This window comes from Bison bison, unplaced genomic scaffold (genome assembly GCF_000754665.1).
Source record: "Bison bison bison isolate TAMUID 2011002044 unplaced genomic scaffold, Bison_UMD1.0 scf7180017864134, whole genome shotgun sequence".
In the NCBI taxonomy this organism is placed as follows: Eukaryota; Metazoa; Chordata; class Mammalia; order Artiodactyla; family Bovidae; genus Bison; species Bison bison.
In genome coordinates this window covers 4798154-4812076 of record NW_011494706.1, presented here as the reverse complement: position 1 = coordinate 4812076, position 13923 = coordinate 4798154, and positions in this window count along the sequence as shown.

Here is a 13923-nt window from a genome sequence, read left to right as displayed (position 1 = left end):
GCATTAGCAGATACTGAGCCATTGCTCCTAGGAGAAATATAAGATTCAGTTGAATTCAGTTCAGTCGCTCAGTCGTGTCCGACTCTTTGGGACCCCATGAATCGCAGCACACCAGGCCTCCCTGTTCATCATCATCTCCCAGAGTTCACTCAAATTCACGTCCATCGAGTCAGTGAAGCCATCCAGCCATCTCATCCTCTGTCGTCCCCTTTTCCTCCTAGTTCCCTGCTAATCTTAAAAGATTAGGTCTCGACTCAACAGACATGAATCTGAGCAAACTCTGGGAGATGGTGAAGGACAGGGAAGTCTGGCATGCTGCAGTCCATGGGGCACAAAGAGTCAGATACGACATGAACAGCAACAACATCTGACCATGACACATTTGTCAACTGACAAATATATAACCTTGTTTTAAACATACTTCTGCTTAAGGACACCCTATTTCATAGACGCTGCTGATCATTAACATTGAACTTGAAGCTAACAACACCATAACTCATGCCTGAAAGCTTATCTAGAACACATACATTCTTCATAAGGCACATCACAATTTTCTTGTGCTTAGGAAACACCAGACAGTGCGTCAGCACGATGCTTAGGGACGACTTGGAACAGCAAAATCACACACACACACACACACAACCACAAAAGAGCATAAGATGTGGCATTAAATAGATTGCAAAAAGAAGACGACATGGGAACACCACATTTAACGTCAGTTGGGATCATTCATGTCAGATGACTCAAAATTTCCACCATTCTGTGCATGAATGAGCGCAGAAGTGACGCAAGTATTGATTTGGGGGTCACAAATAAATTTTAGTGAGTAGAAAAATTTGCAAATAAGGAATCTATGAATAATGAGGATAAAGCATAACTAGGAGGTTGTTGTTGTTATTTAGTCGCTCAGTCGTGTCTGACTTCTTGCTACCCCATGGACTGCAGCACGCCAGGCTTCCCAGTACTTCACCATCTCCCAGAGCTTGCTCAAACTCATGTCCATTGAGTTGGTGATGCCATCCAACCATTTCATCTTCTGCTGTGCCCTTCTCCTCCTGCCTTCAATCTTTCCCAGCATCAGAGTCTTTTCAAATGAATCAGCTCTTCTCATCAGGTGACCAATGTATCGGAGCTTCAGCTTCAGCATCAGTCCTTCCAATGAATATTCAGGACTGATTTCCTTTAGGATGGACTGGTTGGATCTCCTTGCTGTCCAAGGGATTCTTCAGAGTCTTCTCCAACACCACAGTTCAAAAGCATCAATTCTTCAGTGCTCAGCCTTCTTTCTGGTCCAACTCTCACATCCATACATGACAACTGCAAAAACTAGGAGGCTAAGACCCATAAATCTTTCACCAATTCTCAAATTTAGGAATAATGTCCCTTATGGGGAAACTGATTTAGAAGTTATCTAGGTAGACATAGAAGGAAGTATGTAGGAAACATCAAGGCACAAATGAAAGTAAGAATAATAAAGCCAAACTGGATACTTGGGCATTGGTTACACAGAGCAATAAGGAAGAACAAGAAATACGACTGGAAGAAATAAGAAGGTAAAATGGATTTTGTAGTCTCCCAGAATCAATGAAAAACTTCAACTCATCTCTTTTGCTCTCTTCTATGTGTTTTCTTTTTTTCCTTTCCAAATGTTTTGTTTTTTCAGTTGAGGTATAGTTGATATACAACATTATATACATTTCAGGAGTATAAGATAGTAGTTAATAATTTTTAAAGGTTATGATCCACTATATAGTTATTATAAAATATTGGCTGTAATCCCTGTGTTGTATAGTATATCCTTGTAGCTTATTTTATACACAGTAATTTGTACCTTTTAATACGCAACCCCTATCTTACCCCCACCTTCCCTCTCCCCAGTAGTAACCACTAGCTTGATCTCTGTATCTGAGTCTGCTTCTTTATTATCTTCACTAGTTTGTTGTATATGTTGGATTGCACATGTGAGTGATAACCCTACAGCATTTATCTTTCTTTGTCTGACGTATTACTTGGCATAATACCTTCCAAGTCCTTCCATGTTGCTGCAAATGGCAAAATTATATTCCTTTTTCTGGCTGATAGTGCACCATGCATGTGTGTATGTGTGTGTATCTCCATTTTCCTGTTGGTGGATACTCAGACTGCGTTCATACCTTGGCAATGGTAAATAAATGCTGCTATGAACACTGCGTACATATATCTTTTTTAATTAGTGTCTTCATCTTTTTCAGATATAGATGCAGGAGTGGAACTGCTGGGTCATCTGGTAGTACTAGTTTCAGTTTTTGAGAAAAGCCCATGATTTCCTCCATAGTGGCTGTACAGATATACATTTCCAGTGGCAGCGCAGGAGGGTTTCCTTTTCTCCATATCCTCACCAATATTTGTTATTTTTTTCATAATGGCCATTCTGACAGGTAGGAGGCGATATCCATTGCAGTTTTGACTTGCATTTCTCTGATGATTAGCAATGTTGAGCATCTTTATATCTGTATGTCTTCTTTAGAAAAATGTCTCTATTTTTAATTGTGTTTTTTTTGTTGTTGATAATGTTGAGTTGCATGAGCTGTTTATATATTTTAGATGTTAACCCTTTATAATCATATCATTTGCAAATATTTCTCCCATTCAGGAGAGTTTTTGTTTTGTTTTGTTGATGATTTCCTTTACTGTGCACCTTCTAAGTGTTTTCACCACCTGGGGGTTCAGATCCATCAGGACCTCAAATTTTATTAAGTCGGTGAAAGTTTATTGAAAATACATTAAACTCTTGACAACATACTACAGTAACACTAATATAGATCTAACAGAAATGGCACTTAGAAGGGACATACATACACATTCCATCAGCCGGGATAGTATAAGTTATGTTGCTTTAACAAACAACTCCAAAATCTCAAGAGTTTCATACAAAAAAGGTTTATCTTTTCCTTTCCCCACAAAGTACAAATGGCAGTTTTATTTGTGATAGTCCCAAACTGGAAATAACTCACTTGTCCTTTAACAGGCGAATAATTAAATGAATATAACCACAGCACAGAATACTCCACAGCAGCAACATGGGATGGCTACTGATAACACACAATGAAAAGGTTGTTTTTGTTTTTTGTTTTTCTCACACAACATGGCCTTTGCAGATGACCTAGAGGTTCTGCTTTAGCTACAATCTCATTTCAGAGAATAGCTACTCCATGGCTGTTAACAAAACTGATGCCTTCCTGGGCCTGTGCAAATGTTCCTCCTATCCTTCTATCGACCCTACCCAGGACTGTGCCGTGCGGTAAAATACTTCTCTGTCATCAAGGGCTTTGCAGTTAATAGATACCATTTAATAATCGTTAGAACCAGGTGGCTTCTATATTTTGTTAGTCCCTAAACAATGATGAAGTCCCTCATTGAATATTCCCAGCCCCCATGAGGCTAATTATCCATTCATAAATCTTGACTTAGGAATGCACTTCCTGTTTCCAAGCATGTATCCACATACCCTAGGTTAACTGTAAAGCTGTCCCAGTAGCCCCTGCAGTGTGGAGTGCAGCTGTGAACACTCCTGGATCATGATCCGCCTGATCCTACCAGGGAGTAAATTACCCTGTAACAAACTGATCCATTGATTGTATGGAGCTGGAGAAGGAAATGGCAACCCACTCCAGTGTTCTTGCCTGGAGAATCCCAGGGACGGGAAAGCCTGGTGGGCTGCCGTCTATGGGGTCGCACAGAGTCGGACACGACTGAAGCGACTTAGCAGCAGCAGCAGCAGCAGCCTGCCTTGCAGGAAGGCAGCTTTTTGTTCTCAAGATGCCTTTTTTAGTTTGGTGGGCACTTCTTGTTTCCTCCATCCTCCAACAACCACAATCTCAAAAGTTGCTTCTGGAGTGTAGGAGAAGGACAAAACGGTTTTGGAGAGTTTTATTCAGCAATAAATGCTTCAGCAGAGAAGTGAGAGACACACACTCTATTCATAATCATGTGGGCTCCCCAGGTGGTGGTAGCGGTAAAGAATCTGCCAAATCAAAACAAACCATTGGCCAAATCTAAATAAAAAATGTAAATAACTTCATCCAACCCAAAGAGGGCTCAGTGTTGTGTTCAGGATATTGTGGCTATGTTTATGAAGGATAATGTTCCATAGTTTCCTTTCGTCATAACATTTTCTTCTGGTTTAGGTATGAGGATAATCCTAGTCACATAAAACAAGCTGATAAAACTTTTCTACTCTCTTTTCTGAAAGAGTTGTCTAGAATTAGAACTATTTTACTCTTAAATGCTTACTAAACTTACCACTGATCCACTCTGAGCCTGGAGTTTTCTTTGAACAGTCAACCCCTGAACACAGGTTTGAACTTCATAGATCCACTTATATGTAACTGTTTTCCAGTGAATATATTGGAATTTTTTTGTGTGTGACAATTAGAAAAAACTTGCAGATGAATTGCATAGTCTAGATATATCAAATATTACTAAAAATAAGGTATGTGGTGAATGCATACAAAATACAAACATACTATTTTATCATTTAATACCGTAAAAATATATACAAATCTATTATAAAAGGTTAAAATTTACCAAAACTTTACACAACACTCACAGACTACACACTGAGGAAAACATAAACAAGTGTAAAGATACAGTATTAAATCATAACTGCATAAAATTAACGATAGTACATACTGTACTACTGTAATAATTTTGTAGCCATCACTTTTTGGCTATTGTGGTGAGCCAAGTGTTATGAGTATCCATTTATTAATAAAACACAGTCTGATGCTAATCATTTCCTTGTGAGCAATTCATCTCTCTAAGAAACTGTGTATCACAGTAAAAAGTTCTCTCTCATAATTCTATATTTTCCATCATGTTTGGTGTAATACCATAAACCTTGAATGACACCGTGGGACCCATAAGAAGTACCTACCATTAGTGATTCTGGAAGCGCTCCCAAGAACCAGAGAAAAGTTATGACATTATAAGGTAAAAGTGAGTTGCTTGAAATGTATTGTAGATTGAGGTCTACAGCTACAGTTACCCACCATTTCAAGATAAATGAATCTTGTGTAAAGACCACTGTAAAAAAATAAGAAAAGGACAAATTGTGAAGCTGCTGCTGTAGCTATGTTAGCAGGCATAAAATCCTTGCACTTTATGCAAAGTATTTTTTAATCTCATATTGAAAATGCATCTTTTATGTGGGTGCAGGCTTGCTAATAAGAAAGGCATACCTATAGACTCTGGGCTTCCCTGGTAGCTCAGCTGGTAAAGAATCCACCTCTAAGGTAGGAAACCTCAGTTCAATTCCTGGGTTGGGAAGATACCTTGGAGAAGGGATAGGCTACCCACTCCAGTATTCTTGGGCTTCCCTGGTGGTTCAGATAGTAAAGAATCCACCTGCAATGCAGGAGGCCTGGGTTTGATACCTGGGTTGAGAAGATCCCCTGGAGGAGGGCATGACAACCCACTGCAGTATTCTTGCCTGGAGAATTCCATGGACAGTGAAACCTGGCGGGCTTCAGTCCATGGGGTCACAAAGAGTTGGACACAACTGAACGACTAGGCACAGCACAGCACCTAGAGACTCTAATATGATTTGAGAAAAAGTAAAGTCATTATATGACAACTTAATGCAAACAGAAGGTGAAGAATCTAAAGCTGGAGAATTTAATGCCAGCAAAGGATGGTTTGATAATTTGATAAAGAAGTTTAGCTAATAACAGTTAAAATAACAGGAGAAGCAACTTCTGTCCACCAAGAAGCAGCAGACAAGTTCGCAGATGCCATCAAGAAAATCTGAGGGTTTTTAGCTCACACAAGGCACCATATTCTGGAGGGAAAATGCCACATTTACTAGCAAGACAAAGAAGTGAGCACTAGGATTCAAGGCAGGAAGGGATAAGCTAACTCTACTGTTCTGTGCAAATGCAGTCAGGTTTATGATCAGGACTGGTCTTATCTATAAAGCTAACCCCTGAGCCCTGAAAGGAAAAGATTAAGTACCAACTGCCAGACTTTTTGTTGTACAACAACCAACCCTGGACAATGAGAACACTTTTTCTGGATTGGTTCCATGACTTCATCTCTGAAATCAGGAAATACCTTGCCAGTAAGGGACTGCTTTTTAAAGTCTTTTATTTATTTATTTTTAACTGGAGGATAATTGCTTTACAATGTTGTGTTATTTTCTGCTGTGCAAAAGCATGAATCAGTCATAAGAATACATAAATCCTCTCCCTCTTGAGACTTGGTCCTACCACCCCATCCCACACCTCTAGGTAAAGTTCTTTTTATAGAATACTATCGGGGCTTCCGTGGGTAAAGAATTCTCCTGCAATGCAGGAGACACAGGATATGTGGGTTCAATCCTTGGGTTGGGACGATCCCCTAGAAGAGGAAACGGCAAGCCACTCCGGTATTGTTGTCTGAAAAATCCCTTGGACAGAGGAGCCTCGTGGGCTATAGTCCAAAGGGCTGCAAAGAGTTGGATACAACTGAATACAAGCACATGACCCTTCACCACTCAGAATTTTATGAATGTTCTTGATTTCTTCAAAAAAAAGCTTTTGGTTTTACTTTTTCTATTATTTATCCATCCTAAGATTTCAAATGAGTAAGAGATAGGTGGTATTCCGAGTCATAGTGTCCCTACTACTAAGTCCAGTGTTTGCAGACTCGGTTGAGTCATAAAAGAAGGGATCAGTATAAGGAAGACTAATGTTTATTAAATATTTGTTAAATAAATCTGCAAGGACTGTGGATGACCTTTTTTGCCTAAGAGAAGGAATGGCCAGAAAATGTGGGGTTGCACCAGCAGAGGCCAGTATAGGCAACAGGACCCTGCAAGACTGTCACCAGAGCAAAGCAGTGGAGATGGACAGTGCCCTGCAATCAGAAGGACCTGGGGCACCTCCCTGGTGGTCCAGTGGTTAAGACGCCACGCTTCACTACGAGGAGCACAGGTTCGATCCCTGGTCAGGGAATTAGCATCCCACATGTTGTGTGGTGGGGCCAAAATAAAGTGAAATAAAAAATAAATACAAAAACAAAAAAAGAACCAAAGGGACTTGAACATCAAGTCATTGCAGCTGGCTAAAAAAAGACACTCCAGAACATGCTGGAGATTTCTTATTCTGTGGTCAAACCATTGGAAGAAGAAAAACTTCCCTTAATCTTTGTGGGAAATGTGCCTACAAAGGGGTCATCTATAACAAAACCCTTGCATCAATGCAGATACTTTTAACAGCAGGGAGTGTTTTCTAAGGTTTGTGGTAGCACTCAAATCAAGTGATTGAATCAAGTGGTTGATAATTTTTCCTGTTTTTATACTATTTCCCTAACTAGAATCTAGAACATTACACTCATTTGTAACCCCTATGATATAATCCTGGTTCATCATGGTCTGGGCAAGTGTAATATGACTAAATATGAATACAAACATACACACACACTATCATCCTCCTACCTTTCAGTCAAGTTCGCAAATTATCTCATTTCAGCACTTGCTCACACATCTCCATATCGTCCTGTGGGGCAAAATCAGAAAAACTTTTAAGGTTGGGTAAACATGGATGTTATCTGTATGTTTAGGAGTTGAAATGACAGTAAATGATACTTAGTCACTCCTGGATCCTCTGCTTTAAGATACCAGTGTTATTTTTCTTTAGCATTAGTGTAGATAATGTGAATTGACTCCATTTGTGAAATAAAAGGAGAAACTAAGCAAAGGCGATATTTGCCTTTGCTTACTTTGCAAACTAAGCAGAGGAGATATTTAATCAATAAATTCACGAAAATCAACATTGTGAAAAAACTGTACAAATATTTAGCCAAATTGGAAAACCATTATGTGTTCCCAGCACAAAATCTGGCAGTATAACAAATCACAAGAAAAATCATGTCTTTGTGAAATAACCAAATGTGAAATGAGTAAAACTAAATGAGGTTAATTGCTAGCTCTAAAACAATGTTTACTTGAATTTTTCATGAAGATGTTAAATTAAATATGCTTGATATCTTGGATTGCATATATTCTTCTATTCTCTAGTTCTGAGAATGTTTCATATTTGACAGCTATGTACAGCATGTTCTGAAAATAAATCTCAGAAGATCATTTTGATGTTTTTGAGTGATTCACTATTTGACCATTTACCAAATATTCTTCTGTCCAGTCACCTTTGTCCTTCTAAATCATTTTAAAGGAAGAAATAGGATCTCTAAGAATTTTTTGGACTACCATTGCAAAATCTTGATAATTTAACAATATATCTTGATTGTGTAATACTGCTTATACTAATAAAGGGCTTAGAAGGACAGAGGAAAGAGAAAGGTTAAGTGGAATGTTATGTTCTAATAGCAATATAATGATCTTGAGAGTGAAGAAGTCATTAGTTCCTGCCCTTTTCCCCTTATCATTTTTCTGCATAACCACAGCAAACCTAAAAAGTCTTTTACTCTCTCTGAGATCAGATTTTAGCTTGGAATTCTGGTTATACCTGTCAACATCAGTCATTCTGAGCCAATTTTTCCAATACTGATCGAAGTTCCCACTTTCTTTATTCTTCTACACAGCTTTGAAAATATACTATATTGCTACACATGTTAGTTTTTTTTTTTTTTAACTCCTTTAAATCTTATTTTTCAAGCTAGTCTGGCTCTGTAGACTAACAAATGTATGAAACATGTAAATCTACCATTTCTCTCAGTTTCTTAACAGCCAATTCCAGTTCTATTTTGTTTGAATTGTCTAAACCTTTCTCTCTAAATACCAATTTGGACATATTGACTTTGTGCACATTAATATTACATATTTCCCCATGGCCTGAGGGATGCAAACAAGTATTAGTTAGTTGCTCATTCGTATCTGACTCTACAACCCCACAGACTGTAGCCCGCCAGGCTCCTCTGTCCATGGGATTTTCCAGGCAAGAATACTGGAGTGGGGTGCCATTCCCTTCTTCAGACCCAGGAATCAAACCCAGGTCTCTCACATTTGCAGGCAGATTTTTACCATTGCGCCACCTGGGAAGCCCTTCTGACCCGAGGGATGCAAAGAAGAGGAAGAGTCTAAAATCTGGTTAGGGTGAGAGGTTATACACAGAAAAAGTCATTGATCCATACTGAATATACAATGAAGGTAAGACAAGGCCACAAGAATGCAAATAATATTTAATCACTGGTTGCTGAACTAGAGAACATTTTAGTGTTGAAAGTCACAATAACAATGTCATTTTTAATTGTCATAATTATAGAATTCAATAAATTTTTGAATCATTTGCATGGTATCAAAGTATAATTACCAAAAATCAAAAGTGACTCATACAAATATAGAATAAACACTTGTCACAGATATATTAAGTCATTAATGTTAGAGGCAGTAAGACAATAAAGTTCCTTCAAAGACCACTCTGAGAAACTGGTTACTTACAGGCATTTTGGGAGTAGTTGGGGGAGAATACTAAATATAAACTAGTTAATTTCCAACAGGACAATTAAACTATAACCTTTGTGGTTATCATCTTTACCAAATAAAAATCTGTAAGTTAACAAGGTCATTTATAGTATCTGTACTCTAATCAAATAGTAAAATAGCAAACTCAAGCGTAAGTACACTGTCTTAGATAATTAAATAAGCCTTTCATCCAATGGCCTTTATTACATTGGGAGGTGATAATGCTCCATCCTCAATATTCAAGTTTTTGATAAAAAAAATTTTAACACTAGTTTATCTTCCTGGTTGTTCTAAGTAACTCATATAGTTTCTTGGCTTCATTGTTCTTTTGCATATTCAGTCACAGTCATGTCCAACTCTTTGCGACCCCATGGACTGTAAGCCACCAGGCTCCTCTGTCCATGGGCTTTTCCAGGCAAGAATACTGCAGTGGGTTGCCATTTCCTACTCCAGGGGATCTTCCTGATTCAGGGATTGAACTCGCATCTCTTGCATCTCCTGCTTTGACAGACGGGTTCTTTACCACCAGTGCCACCTGGGGAGCATCTGTTATAACATTTAATCACCTTTCTTGTTGTCTGTTAAAAGGAATGTCAGACTTATTTTTCTCACAGGGGAGTTAACAAGCCAATGCGCAAAAAGAGTCTTTTAATACTTAATAGGTAATAACCATTATTACGTGGAGATACCCCACATCCAAGGTCAGAGAAACCCCAGTAAGACGGTACGCGCTGGAGCAGCTGTGAGGAGGTACCCCACACCTGAGGGCAAAGGAGAAGCCCCAGCAAGATGGTAGGAGGAGCAAATTCACATTTAGAATCAAATCCCATTCCTGCCAGAGATGTTCAGAGGGCTCGGGCAAAGGAGAAGCCCCAGCAAGATGGTAGGAGGAGCAAATTCACATTTAGAATCAAATCCCATTCCTGCCAGAGATGTTCAGAGGGCTCGGGCAAAGGAGAAGCCCCAGCAAGATGGTAGGAGGAGCAAATTCACATTTAGAATCAAATCCCATTCCTGCCAGAGATGTTCAGAGGGCTCGGGCAAAGGAGAAGCCCCAGCAAGATGGTAGGAGGAGCAAATTCACATTTAGAATCAAATCCCATTCCTGCCAGAGATGTTCAGAGGGCTCGGGCAAAGGAGAAGCCCCAGCAAGATGGTAGGAGGAGCAAATTCACATTTAGAATCAAATCCCATTCCTGCCGGAGATGTTCAGAGGGCTCAAACAAACCTTATGCGCACCAGGACCCAGGGACCCCACAGAGACTGAGACAGAACTGTGTTTGAACATCTCCTGTGGAGGTACAGGTCAGCAATGGTCTGCCGCAGGGACAGGGGCTCTGGGTGTGGGTGTGACATAAGTCCTCTTGGAGGAGGTCACCATTCACCCCACCACAGAGCTGCCATAACTTACACAGGACTGGGAAATAGACTCTTGGAGGGCACAAAAGAACCTTGTGCATCAGGACCCAGGAGAAAAGAACAGTGACCACACAGGAGACTGTCCCAGACTTGTCTGTGGGTGTTTGGGAGTCTCCGATGTAGGCATCGGTGGGTGGTGGCCTGCTGCAGGGTTGGGGGCATGGACTGTAGCAGTACATGCATGGGATCTTTTGAGGGAGGTCACCATTATCTTCATTACCTCCATCATAGTTGGGCCCCAGGTAAGTAGCATGGGGGAACAGAGCTCCACCCAGCAACAGAAAATTGGATTTAAGATTTACTGAGCATGGCCCCACCCATTAGAACAAGACCCAGTACCCCCCTCAGTCAGTCTATCCCATCAGGAAGCTTTCAAAAGCCTCTTATCCTTCTCCATCAGAGGGCAGAGCAAACTGAAAACCATAATCACAGAAGACCAACCAATCTAATCACATGGACCACAGCCTTGTCTAACTCAATGAAACTATGAGCCATGCTGTGTAGAGCAAGCCAAGATGGACGGGTCATGGGGGGAGTTCTGAAAAAATATGGTCCATTGGAGAAGAGAACGGCAAACCACTTCAGTATTCCTGCCTTGAGAGTCCCATGAACAGTATGAAAAGGTAAAAAGATAGGACGCTGAAAGATGCACTCCCCAGGTCAGTAGGTGCCCAATATGTTACTGGAGATCAGTGGAGAAATAACTCCAGAAATAATAAAGAGACGGAGCCAAAGCGAAAGCAACACCCAGTTGTAGATGTGACTGGTGATGGAAGCAAGGTCCAATGCTGTAAAGAGCAATATTGCACAGGAACCTGGAATGTTAGGTCCATGAATCAAACAGGAGATGGCAAGAGTGAACATTGACATTTTAGGAATCAGCGAACTAAAATGGACTGGAATGGGTGAATTTAACTCAGATGACAATTATGTCTACTACTGTGGGCAAGAATTCTGTAGAAGAAATGGAGTAGCCAGCATAGTCAACAAAAGATTCCGAAATGCAGTACTTAGATGCAATCTCAAAAACGACAGAATGATCTCTGTTCGTTTCCAAGGCAAACCATTCAATATCACAGTAATCCAAGACTGTGCTCCAACCAGTAATGCTGAAGAAGCTGAAGTTAAACAGTTCTATGAAGACCTACAAGACCTTCTAGAATTAACACCCCCCAAAATGTCCTTTTCATTATAGCAAAATAAAATGCAAAAGTAGGAAGTGAAGAAACATCTGGAGTAACAGGCAAATTTGGCCATGGAGTACAGAATGAACCAGGGCAAAGACTAACAGTTCTGCCTAGAGAAATGCACTGGTCATAGCAAACACCCTCTTCCAACAATACAAGAGAAGACTCTACACATGGACATCACCAGATGGTCAACACTGGAATCAGATTGATTATATTCTTTACAGCCAAAGATGGAGAAGCTCTATACAGTCAGCAAAAACAAGACCAGGAGCTGACTGTGGCTCAGATCATGAACTCCCTATTGCCAAATTCAGACTTAAATTGAAGAAAGTAGGGAAAACCACTAGACCATTCAGGTATGACCTAAATCAAATCCTTTATGATTATACAGTGGAAATGACAAATAGATTCAAGGGATTAGATCTGATAGAGTGCCTGATGAACTATGGACAGAGGTTTGTGACATTGTAAGGATACAGAAAGCAAACCATCCTCAAGAAAAAGAAATGCAAAAAGGCAAAGTGGCTGTCTGAGGAGGCCTTACAAATAGCTGTAAAAAGAAGAGAAGTGAAAGGCAAAGGAGAAAAGGAAAGATATACCCATTTGAATGCAGAGTTCCAAAGAATAGCAAGGAGAGATAAGAAAGCCTTCTTAGCGATCAATGCAAAGAAATAGAGGAAAACAACAATGGGAAAGACTAGGGATCTCTTCAAGAAAATCAGAGATAGCAAAGGAACATTTCATGCAAAGATGAGCTCGATAAAGGACACAAAAGGTATGGACCTAACAGAAGCAGAAGATATTAAGAAAAGATGGCAAGAATACACAGAAGAACTGTACAAAAAAGATCTTCATGACCCAGATAATCACGATGCTGTGATCACTGACCTAGAGCCAGACATCCTGGAATGTGAAGTCAAGTGGGCCTTAGAAAGCATCACTATGAACAAAGCTAGTGGAGGTGATGGAATTCCAGTTGAGCTGTTCCAAATCCTGAAAGATGATGCTGCAGTGAAAGTGCTGCACTCAACATGCCAGCAAATTTGAAAAACTCAGCAGTGGCCACAGGACTGGAAAAGGGCAGTTTTCATTCCAATCCCAAAGAAAGGCAATGCCAAAGAATGCTCAAACTACCGCAGAATTGCACTCATCTCACATGCTAGTAAAGTAATGCTCAAAATTCTCCAAGCCAGGCTTCAGCAATATGTGAACCGTGAACTTCCTGATGTTCAAGCTGGTTTTAGAAAAGGCAGAGGAACCAGAGATCAAATTGCCAAAATCCACTGGATCATGGAAAAAGCAAGAGAGTTCCAGAAAAACATCTATTTCTGCTTTATTGACTATGCCAAAAAGCCTTTGACTGTGTGGATCACAATAAATTGTGGAAAATTCTGAAAGAGATGGGAATACCAGACCACCTGATCTGCTTCTTGAGAAATTTGTATGCAGGTCAGAAAGCAACAGTTAGAACTGGACATGGAACAACAGACTGGTTCCAAATAGGAAAAGGAATTCGTCAAGGCTGTATATTGTCACCCTGCTTATTTAACTTACATGCAGAGTACATCATGAGAAACGCTGGACTGGAAGAAACACAAACTGGAATCAAGATTGCCGGGAGAAATCTCAATAACCTCAGATATGCAGATGACACCACCTTTATGGCAGAAAGTGATCAGGAACTCAAAAGCCTCTTGATGAAAGTGAAAGTGGAGAGTGAAAAAGTTGGCTTAAAGCTCAACATTCAGAAAACGAAGATCATGGCATCTAGTCCCATCACTTCATGGCAAATAGATGGGGAAACAGTGGAAACAGTGTCAGACTTTATATTTCTGGGCTCCAAAATCACTACAGAAGGTGACTGCAGCCATGAAA